This window comes from Aegilops tauschii, chromosome 2, assembly GCF_002575655.3.
Source record: "Aegilops tauschii subsp. strangulata cultivar AL8/78 chromosome 2, Aet v6.0, whole genome shotgun sequence".
Taxonomy (NCBI): domain Eukaryota; kingdom Viridiplantae; phylum Streptophyta; class Magnoliopsida; order Poales; family Poaceae; genus Aegilops; species Aegilops tauschii.
Window position 1 is genome coordinate 633,129,583 of NC_053036.3, and position 10,356 is coordinate 633,139,938.

The window sequence follows — 10,356 nt, forward strand, 5'->3', positions numbered from 1 at the left end:
TATACACGTATCCGGTTTATGACTTAGAGTCATCCAGATCTGTGTCGAAGCTAGCATCGATATAACCCTTTACGACGAGCTCTTCGTCACCTCCATAAATGAGAAACATGTCCTTAGTCCTTTTCAAGTACTTCAGGATGTTCTTGACCGCTGTCCAGTGTTCCATGCCGGGATTACTTTGGTACCTTCCTACCAAACTTACGGCAAGGTTTACATCAGGTCTGGTACACAGCATGGCATACATAATAGACCCTATGGCCGAGGCATAGGGGATGACACTCATCTTTTCTCTATCTTCTGCCGTGGTCGGGCATTGAGCCGTGCTCAATCTCACACCTTGCAATACAGGAAAGAACCCCTTCTTGGACTGATCCATATTGAACTTCTTCAATATCTTATCAAGGTATGTGCTTTGTGAAAGACCTATGAGGCGTCTCGATCTATCTCTATAGATCTTGATGCCTAATATGTAAGCAGCTTCTCCAAGGTCCTTCATTGAAAAACACTTATTCAAGTAGGCCTTTATGCTTTCCAAGAATTCTATATCATTTCCCATCAATAGTATGTCATCCACATATAATATGAGCAATGCTACAGAGCTCCCACTCACTTTCTTGTAAACACAGGCTTCTCCATAAGTCTGTGTAAACAAACGATTTGATCATCTCATCAAAGCGAATGTTCCAACTCCGAGATGCTTGCACCAGCCCATAGATTGAGCGCTGGAGCTTGCATACCTTGTCAGCATTCTTAGGATCGACAAAACCTTCCGGCTGCATCATATACAATTCTTCCTTAAGGAAGCCGTTAAGGAATGTCGTTTTGACGTCCATTTGCCATATCTCATAGTCGTAGAATGCGGCAATTGCTAACATGATTCGGACGGACTTCTGCTTCGCTACGGGTGAGAAGGTCTCATCGTAGTCAACCCCTTGAACTTGCCAATAACCCTTAGCGACAAGTCGAGCTTTATAGATGGTAACATTACCATCCGCGTCTGTCTTCTTCTTAAAGATCCATTTATTTTCTATCGCTCGCCGATCATCGGGCAAGTCTGTCAAAGTCCATACTTTGTTTCCATACATGGATCCTATCTCGGATTGCATGGCTTCAAGCCATTTGTTGGAATCTGGTCCCGCCATCGCTTCTTCATAGTTCGAAGGTTCACCGTTGTCTAACAACATGATTTCCAGGACAGAGTTGCCGTACCACTCTGGTGCGGAACGTGTCCTTGTGGACCTACGAAGCTCAGTGGTAACTTGATCATGATTGTCATCATTAACTTCTTCTCTACTCGGTGCAGGCACCACAGAAACATTTTCTTGTGCTGCGCTACTCTCTGGTTCGAGAAGAGTCATCTCATCAAGTTCCACTTTCCTCCCACTTACTTCTTTCGAGAGAAACTCTTTCTCCGGAAAGGACCCGTTCTTGGCAATGAAGATCTTGCCTTCGGATCTGAGGTAGAAGGTATACCCAGTGGTTTCCTTCGGGTATCCTATGAAGACACATTTTTCCGACTTGGGTTCGAGCTTTTCAGGTTGAAGTTTCTTGACATAAGCATCGCATCCCCAAACTTTCAGAAACAACAACTTAGGTTTCTTCCCAAACCATAATTCATACGGTGTCGTCTCAACGGATTTCGACGAAGCCCTATTTAAAGTGAATGCGGCAGTCTCTAAAGCATAACCCCAAAAAGATAGTGGTAGATCGGTAAGAGGCATCATAGATCGCACCATATCCAATAGAGTGCGATTACGACGTTCAGACACACCATTACGCTGAGGTGTTCCAGGCGGCGTGAGTTGTGAAACAATTCCACATTTCCTTAAGTGTGTGCCAAATTCGTGACTCAAATATTCCCATCCACGATCTGATCGTAAGAACTTTATTTTCCTGTCACGTTGGTTCTCTACCTCACTCTGAAATTCCTTGAACTTTTCAAAGGTCTCAGACTTGTGTTTCATCAAGTAGACATACCCATATCTACTCAAGTCATCAGTGAGGGTGAGAACATAACGATAGCCACCGCGAGCCTCAATGCTCATTGGACCGCATACATCAGTATGTATGATTTCCAATAAGTTGGTTGCTCGCTCCATTGTTCCGGAGAACGGAGTCTTGGTCATTTTGCCCATGAGGCATGGTTCGCACGTGTCAAATGATTCATAATCAAGAGACTCCAAAAGTCCATATGCATGGAGTTCCTTCATGCGTTTGACACCAATGTGACCAAGTCGGCAGTGCCACAAGTATGTGGGACTATCATTACCAACCTTACATTTCTTGGCATTCACACTATGAACATGTGTAACATCACGTTCGAGATTCATTAAGAATAAACCATTGACCAGCGGGGCATGACCACAAAACATATCTCTCATATAAATAGAACAACCATTATTCTCAGATTTAAATGAGTAGCCATCTCGCATTAAACGAGATCCAGATACAATGTTCATGCTCAAAGCTGGCACTAAATAACAATTATTGAGGTTTAAAACTAATCCCATAGGTAAATGTAGAGGTAGCGTGCCGACGGCGATCACATCGACCTTGGAACCATTCCCGACGCGCATCGTCACCTCGTCCTTCGCCAGTCTCCGTTTATTCTGCAGCTCCTGTTTTGAGTTACAAATATGAGCAACGGCACCGGTATCAAATACCCAGGAGCTACTACGAGTACTGGTAAGGTACACATCAATAACATGTATATCACATATACCTTTGGTGTTGCCGGCCTTCTTGTCCGCTAAGTACTTGGGGCAGTTCCGCTTCCAGTGACCGTTTCCCTTGCAATAAAAGCACTCAGTCTCAGGCTTGGGTCCATTCTTTGGCTTCCTCCCGGCAGCTTGCTTACCGGGCGCGGCAACTCCCTTGCCATCCTTCTTGAAGCTCTTTTTACCCTTGCCCTTCTTGAACTTAGTGGTTTTATTCACCATCAACACTTGATGTTCCTTTTTGATCTCCACCTCCGCTGATTTCAGCATCGAATATACCTCAGGAATGGTTTTCTCCATCCCCTGCATATTGAAGTTCATCACAAAGCTCTTGTAGCTAGGTGCAAGCGACTGAAGGATTCTGTCAACGACCGCGTCATCCGGGAGATTAACTCCCAGCTGAGACAAGCGGTTGTGCAACCCAGACATTTTAGTATGTGTTCGCTGACGGAACTATTCTCCTCCATCTTACAACTGTAGAACTTGTCAGAGACTTCATATCTCTCGACCCGGGCATGAGCTTGGAAAACCATTTTCAGCTCTTGGAACATCTCATATGCTCTGTGCTGCTCGAAACGCTTTTGGAGCCCCTGTTCTAAGCTGTAAAGCATGCCGCACTGAACCAGGGAGTAATCATCAACACGAGTTTGCCAGGCGTTCATAACGTCTTGGTTTGCTGGGACGGGTGCTTCACCTAGCGGTGCTTCCAGGACATATGCTTTCTTGGCAGCTATGAGGATGATCCTCAAGTTCCAGACCCAGTCCGTATAGTTGCTACCATCGTCTTTCAGCTTGGTTTTCTCTAGGAACGCGTTGAAGTTGAGGTTGACATTAGCGTGGGCCATTTGATCTACAAGACATATTATAAAGGTTTTAGACTAAGTTCATGATAATTAAGTTCATCTAATCAAATTATTAATGAACTCCCACTCAGACAAACATCCCTCTAGTCATCTAAGTGATACATGATCCGAGTCAACTAGGCCGTGTCCGATCATCACGTGAGACGGACTAGTCATCATCGGTGAACATCTTCATGTTGATCGTATCTGCTATACGACTCATGTTTGACCTTTCGGTCTCTTGTGTTCCGAGGCCATGTCTGTACATGCTAGGCTCGTCAAGTCAACCTAAGTGTATTGCGTGTGTAAATATGGCCTACACCCGTTGTATGCGAACGTTAGAACCTATCACACCCGATCATCACGTGGTGCTTCGGAACAACGAACCTTCGCAACGGTGCACAGTTAGGGGGAACACTTTCTTGAAATTTTAACGAGGGTTCATCTTATTTTTGCTACCGTCGTTCTAAGCAAATAAGATGTAAAAACATGATAAACATCACATGCAATCAAATAGTGACATGATATGGCCAATATCATCTTGCTCCTTTTGATCTCCATCTTCGGGGCGCCATGATCATCATCGTCACCGGCATGACACCATGATCTCCATCATCGTGTCTTCATGAAGTTGTCTCGCCAACTATTACTTCTACTACTATGGCTAACGGTTTAGCAATAAAGTAAAGGAATTACATGGCGTTATTCAATGACACGCAGGTCATACAATAAATTAAGACAACTCCTATGGCTCCTACCGGTTGTCATACTCATCGACATGCAAGTCGTGATTCCTATTAAAAGAACATGATCAATCTCATACATCACATATATATCATTCATCACATCCTTCTGGCCATATCACATCACATGACACTTGCTGCAAAAACAAGTTAGACGTCCTCTAATTGTTGTTGCAAATTTTTACGTGGCTGCTATAGGTTTCTAGCAAGAACGTTTCTTACCTATGCCAAAACCACAACGTGATATGCCAATTTCTATTTACCCTTCATAAGGACCCTTTTCATCGAATCCGATCCGACTAAAGTGGGAGAGACAGACACCCGCTAGCCACCTTATGCACCCGTACGTGTAAGGTCGGTCATGGCCGCTTCATCCCACGATGCCGCCGAATCAAGATAAGACTAGTAACGGCAAGAAAATTGACAAGATCGACGCCCACAACAACTTGTGTTCTACTCGTGCATAGAAACTACGCATAGATCTAGCTCATGATGCCACTGTTGGGGATCGTTGCAGAAATTTAAAATTTTCTACGCATCACCAAGATCAATCTATGGAATCATCTAGCAACGAGAGAGAGAGAGAGAGGAGTGCATCTACATACCCTTGTAGATCGCGAGCGGAAGCGTTCAAGAGAACGGGGTTGATGGAGTCATACTCGTCGTGATCCAAATCACCGATGATTCTACCGCCGAACGGACGGTACCTCCGCGTTCAACACACGTACGGTTGGGAGAGACGTCTCCTCCTTCTTGATCCAGCAAGGGGAAGGAGAGGTTGATGGAGATCTAGCAGCACGACGGCGTGGTGGTGGAAGCGGCGGGGATCTCGGCAGGGCTTCGCCAAGCTCAGCGAGAGGGAGAGGTGTTACGGGGGGAGAGGGAGGCGCCAGGGGCTTGGGTGCGCAGCCCTCCCTCCCCCCCCCTCCTTATATAGGGGCCCTGGGGGGCGCCGGCCCCCTAGAGATCCAATCTCAAGGGGGGCAGCGGCCAAGGGGGGGAACTTGCCCCCCAAGTCAGGTGGGGCGCCCCCCACCCCCAGGGTTTCCAACCCTAGGCGCAGGGGGAGGCCCATGGGGGGCGCACCAGCCCACCAGGGGCTGGTTCCCTTCCCACTTCAGCCCATGGGGCCCTCCGGGATAGGTGGCCCCACCCGGTGGACCCCCGGGACCCTTCCGGTGGCCCCGGTACAATACCGGTGATCCCGAAACTTTCCCGATGGCCGAAACTGGACTTCCTATATACAAATCTTTACGTCCGGACCATTCCGGAACTTCTCGTGATGTCCGGGATCTCATCCGGGACTCCGAACAACTTTCGGGTTACCGCATACTAATATCTCTACAACCCTAGCGTCACCGAACCTTAAGTGTGTAGACCCTACGGGTTCGGGAGACACGCAGACATGACCAAGACGACTCTCCAGTCAATAACCAACAGCGGGATCTGGATACCCATGTTGGCTCCCGCATGCTCCTCGATGATCTCATCGGATGAACCACGATGTCGAGGATTCAAGTAATCCCGTATACAATTCCCTTTTTCAATCGGTACGTTACTTGCCCGAGATTCGATCGTCAGTATCCCAATACCTCGTTCAATCTCGTTACCGGCAAGTCACTTTACTCGTACCGTAATGCATGATCCCGTGACCAACCACTTGGTCACATTGAGCTCATTATGATGATGCATTACCGAGTGGGCCCAGAGATACCTCTCCGTCATACGGAGTGACAAATCCCAGTCTCGATCTGTGCCAACCCAACAGACACTTTCGGAGATACCTGTAGTGCACCTTTATAGCCACCCAGTTACGTTGTGACGTTTGGTACACCCAAAGCATTCCTACGGCATCCGGGAGTTGCACGATCTCATGGTCTAAGGAAATGATACTTGACATTAGAAAAGCTTTAGCAAACGAACTACACGATCTAGTGCTATGCTTAGGATTGGGTCTTGTCCATCACATCATTCTCCTAATGATGTTATCCCGTTATCAATGACATCCAATGCCCATGGTCAGGAAACCGTAACCATCTATTGATCAACGAGCTAGTCAACTAGAGGCTCACTAGGGACATATTATAGTCTATGTATTCACACATGTATTACGATTTCCGGATAACACAATTATAGCATGAATAATAGACAATTATCATGAACAAGGAAATATAATAATAACCATTTTATTATTGCCTCTAGGGCATATTTCCAACAAATTGTCGAACATGTCGAATATATGCCCAGTTTGCCGAATTTTAGCCGAACTTTGCTGAATACTCTTTTTTTTAAACATAAACAGCGTCTGGGGGCGGCCCTGGGGTCGGTGACTGGGAACCCACTCGCCCCCAGGCTGATTTTTTGCGCCGGCTCGCCCCCAGGCGGCGATTTACGCGCCCCCTGGGGGGCCAACGGCTGGAGATGCTCTAAGTTTGGTTCGCTTCACTGTTTTGTTCTAGTCATTGAACTAGCAGCAGAAAAAGCACACAAGTACTCATTTTTTCTAGTTATTAAACCAACAAAAAAAAGCACACAAGTAGTCTTTTTTTACTGGATGTGATTGTTTAGCGTTTTTTTTTATGTGTAACACATTCCCCTACAGGGGGTGTTGTGAAGGTGCCGCGGCCGGCGGTGCTGCGAGCCGTGCTGCAGCCGTCTTGCGATATGCCGGCGGTGCTACTATGGATGTTGCGTATGTTGTGAGCGATGTTGCTTAGGGATGACCCCATGCTGCAAAACGTGCTGCGACGCTAGAGCGGTGCTGGTATGGATGTTGCGTGTGCTACGAGCCGATGTTGCCTAGGGATGCCCCCATGCTGTAAACTATCTTGTGACGCCAGACAGTGTGGTGATACAGTGCTGTAGGTTGTGAGGGAGGTGCTATGACGACCGATGGTGTTGTGACAGCCGAGGGGACACATCGGCGTTGTCCTCTGCGAGAAGACGCTCACAGTGAGGTGATGAGCGAGTCATGGGCGGGCTATCCATAAAGACGCAAGGAAGCACACAGACACAAATTACCTGCAACTATAGAACCAGCCGATAGTTGGAAGGCAGGAAAGAAAGGAAAAAAAAGGGCAATGAGTTACCAGAGAATCCCTCGCGATGATCCCTACGCTACACTAGGCAAATTCTCCATTTCTTCTTCTCATGGATCGTGCATAGCGTTTCCAAATCTCATTGCTGTTCTTTGGAATTTTAGCATCGGATTAGTTACTAAGTTTGGTTCGCTTCACTGTTCTGTTCTAGTCATTAAACTAGCAGCAGAAAAAGCACACAAGTAGTCATTTTTTTTCTGGATGTGATCGTTTAGCGTAATTTTTTTGTGTGTAACACGTTCCCCTACAGGCGGTGTTGTGAAGGTGCCGCCGGCGCTGCCGCGGGCGGCGGTGCTGTGAGCCGTGCTGCAGCCGTCTTGCAATATGCCGGCGGTGCTACTATGGATGTTGAGTATGCTGCGAGCCGATGTTGCTTAGGGATGACCCCATGCTGCAAAACGTGCTGTGACGCTAGAGCGGTGCTGCTATATATGGATGTTGCGTGTGCTATGAGCCGATGTTGCTTACGGATGCCCCCATGCTGTAAACTGTGTTGTGACGCTCAGACAGTGTGGTGATACAGTGATGTAGGTTGTGAGGGAGGTGCTATGATGACCGATGGTGTTGTGACAGCCGAGGGGATACAGCGGTGTTGTCCTCTGCGAGAAGGCGCTCACAGCGAGGCGACGAGCGAGTCATTGGCGGACTGCCGGCGTACGATCTGATGGCTGTGATTGAGCACATCCAAGGGCTGACGAGGCGGCTGTTTTTTGGTTGGCTACAGCCACTTGGTGCCTAGCACTAGCCTCATAAGTCATACATAGAGTGAACACACACCATTGCACAAATCTATTAAGCTCCAGTCGTCGATAGGTGGTTCATGAACATGATTCTAATTTTTATTACCTCTAGTGTTCTCTGTATTGCCATTAGTGATCATAGATAGATTGGAAGTTTGTCTTGAAAAAAAATGTTAAGCTGTAGTACATGAAGAAGCGAGCGACAACCGCCAGTAATCGTTTGGTTGATTCCACATAATCACCAACGAATCGGCCGATCAACCAAACAACACGGACGCAACCAACATGCCTTCCAAATTATGAAATTAGTACCACGTCAAATGAGATCCCTGTTCAGTTTATCAAACGAAGAGATTCCCCGGTGGCTGGATGATCGGATCCATGATCGAGGCGCGACTCGTGAGGCGTGTACGAATCTACCATTTCGTGCCGTCGCCCCGGCCGGCCGGCATCTGGTGCCTCCACCTTGTTGCCATGGCCACAGCACACGCGCCAAAGGCACACCGGCCTTTGTAAACTTCGCCGTTCTTGTCCACTTGCAATTTGCAAGGACCCGCGAGTGCCAGCCAGCGCCATGCATGCAGCCATATCGATATCCCGGGCTCCTTAATTCACGTCAGTAAAATGAAAATCAGAGGTCTCAGTTCAGCACACCGGGGTTCAGTGAGTTGTGCCACAAAGTTCCTTGCCACGGCCGTTGCCGCTGGAGCTCGGCTGGGACGCGTCGACCGACCCGTGCGACGGCAGCGCCTCGAAGTGGGGAGAGACCGTCAGGTGCTTCGAAAACGGCGCGAGTGACGCCGGCCTGATCAAGGCTATCGATCTCCAGTCCCTGGGCCTCAACGGCACCATCGACGCGGAGCTGCTCTGCGCCGCGCCGGCGCTCCGCGTGGTGAGCCTGCAGAACAACACGCTGCGCGGCGGCCTCCCCGCCCGCGTCTCGGCCTGCTCGGAACTCACCCACCTCTACGTCGACCACAACTGGCTCTCCGGCGCCCTGCCGAGCTCCCTCGGCAACCTCTCGGGAAGCTCCACGCGCTCGACGTCTCAAGGAACGACTTCTCCGGCGAGATCCCCGCCGGACTCAGCCACCTTCACGGCCTCATAAGATTCAACGCCAACGACAACCACTTCCAAGGCACCATTCCTGATTTCGACCTCGCCAGGTTCGAGAGCTTCGATGTGTCCAACAACAACCTTACCGGACCTATCCCCAAGAGCACCGGACAATTCCGCAGCGACAGCTTCGCGGGCAACGCCCCCGGCATGTGCGGCGAGCCTGTGTTCTCTCCGTGTCCCTTTGAGGAAAGCAAATCAAGGAAGACGCTTGCATGATTGTGATCCATCTGATGTGATTTTTATTATGTGTTTGTTGCGGTGATGAATTTTATCTGATAATCATGGACTTTTGGGATGAATAGTATCATGTGTTGAAAAGCCATACATTTGTCTTTTTTGCACAGTCCTCATTTGGACGTATTTCGTCCTGAAAATTTACACACATGTGTGTTATGCCTCCTTGTATGTATGTTTTTTTTTTTGAAATATAAAATGAATTTTGATTTTTTTTTAAAACGGCCTCCATGGAGGCCAAGCTCCAAAAGCAATTTTCACTTGCACATCAGTTTTTGTATACAGTGTCATATCTTGTATTTTTAAAATCCAATATTTTACTTTGGTTCTTCAACATTTGGCCTACTTAAGCCACATAGTCACAATAATCCAAGTTTTAGATGGTTTTTTTTTCATGATTTCAATCTGTTCTTGAATGTTGTTTTGCCTATTGCTTTGCACAGTGACCAAGTTGGAATCTGAGTTTTCTATATGCATCGACATATATAGATCACTGATTAGCCTTTTTGTTCTCAAATAGCAATTGGTATATTCTTATTACCAAAGGCATTTACCATGTTATATGCTATATTTTGCTTCCAACTACCAATTATTATAGAGTAAACAATACTAAGATTCAGAGGAGGGATGTAAATATACCAAAAAAGGATGGATGTCATGTTTTTCTTTTAACCTGAATTTCACTCAAATATATGGTCGCATATAGATATCATGTTGCATTATAGAGTAAACTGTCTTTAGTATCACATTGGTATGTGTCATGCGTACTTGATCATTCCATGTATCCATCCTTTTTTGCTTATCTATAAAGATGAAACTATCACTCCATGCTCTGTAAACAGTAGTGTGTTCCCTCTATTTGA

At 47.2% G+C, this 10,356-nt stretch overlaps 1 pseudogene; it reads left to right on the plus strand.

Moving 5' to 3' along the window:
- Window positions 1–7,115: 7,115 nt before the first annotated feature.
- LOC141041390 (probable inactive receptor kinase At1g48480) lies at window positions 7,116–9,723 on the plus strand (annotated as a pseudogene).
- Window positions 9,724–10,356: the final 633 nt, after the last annotated feature.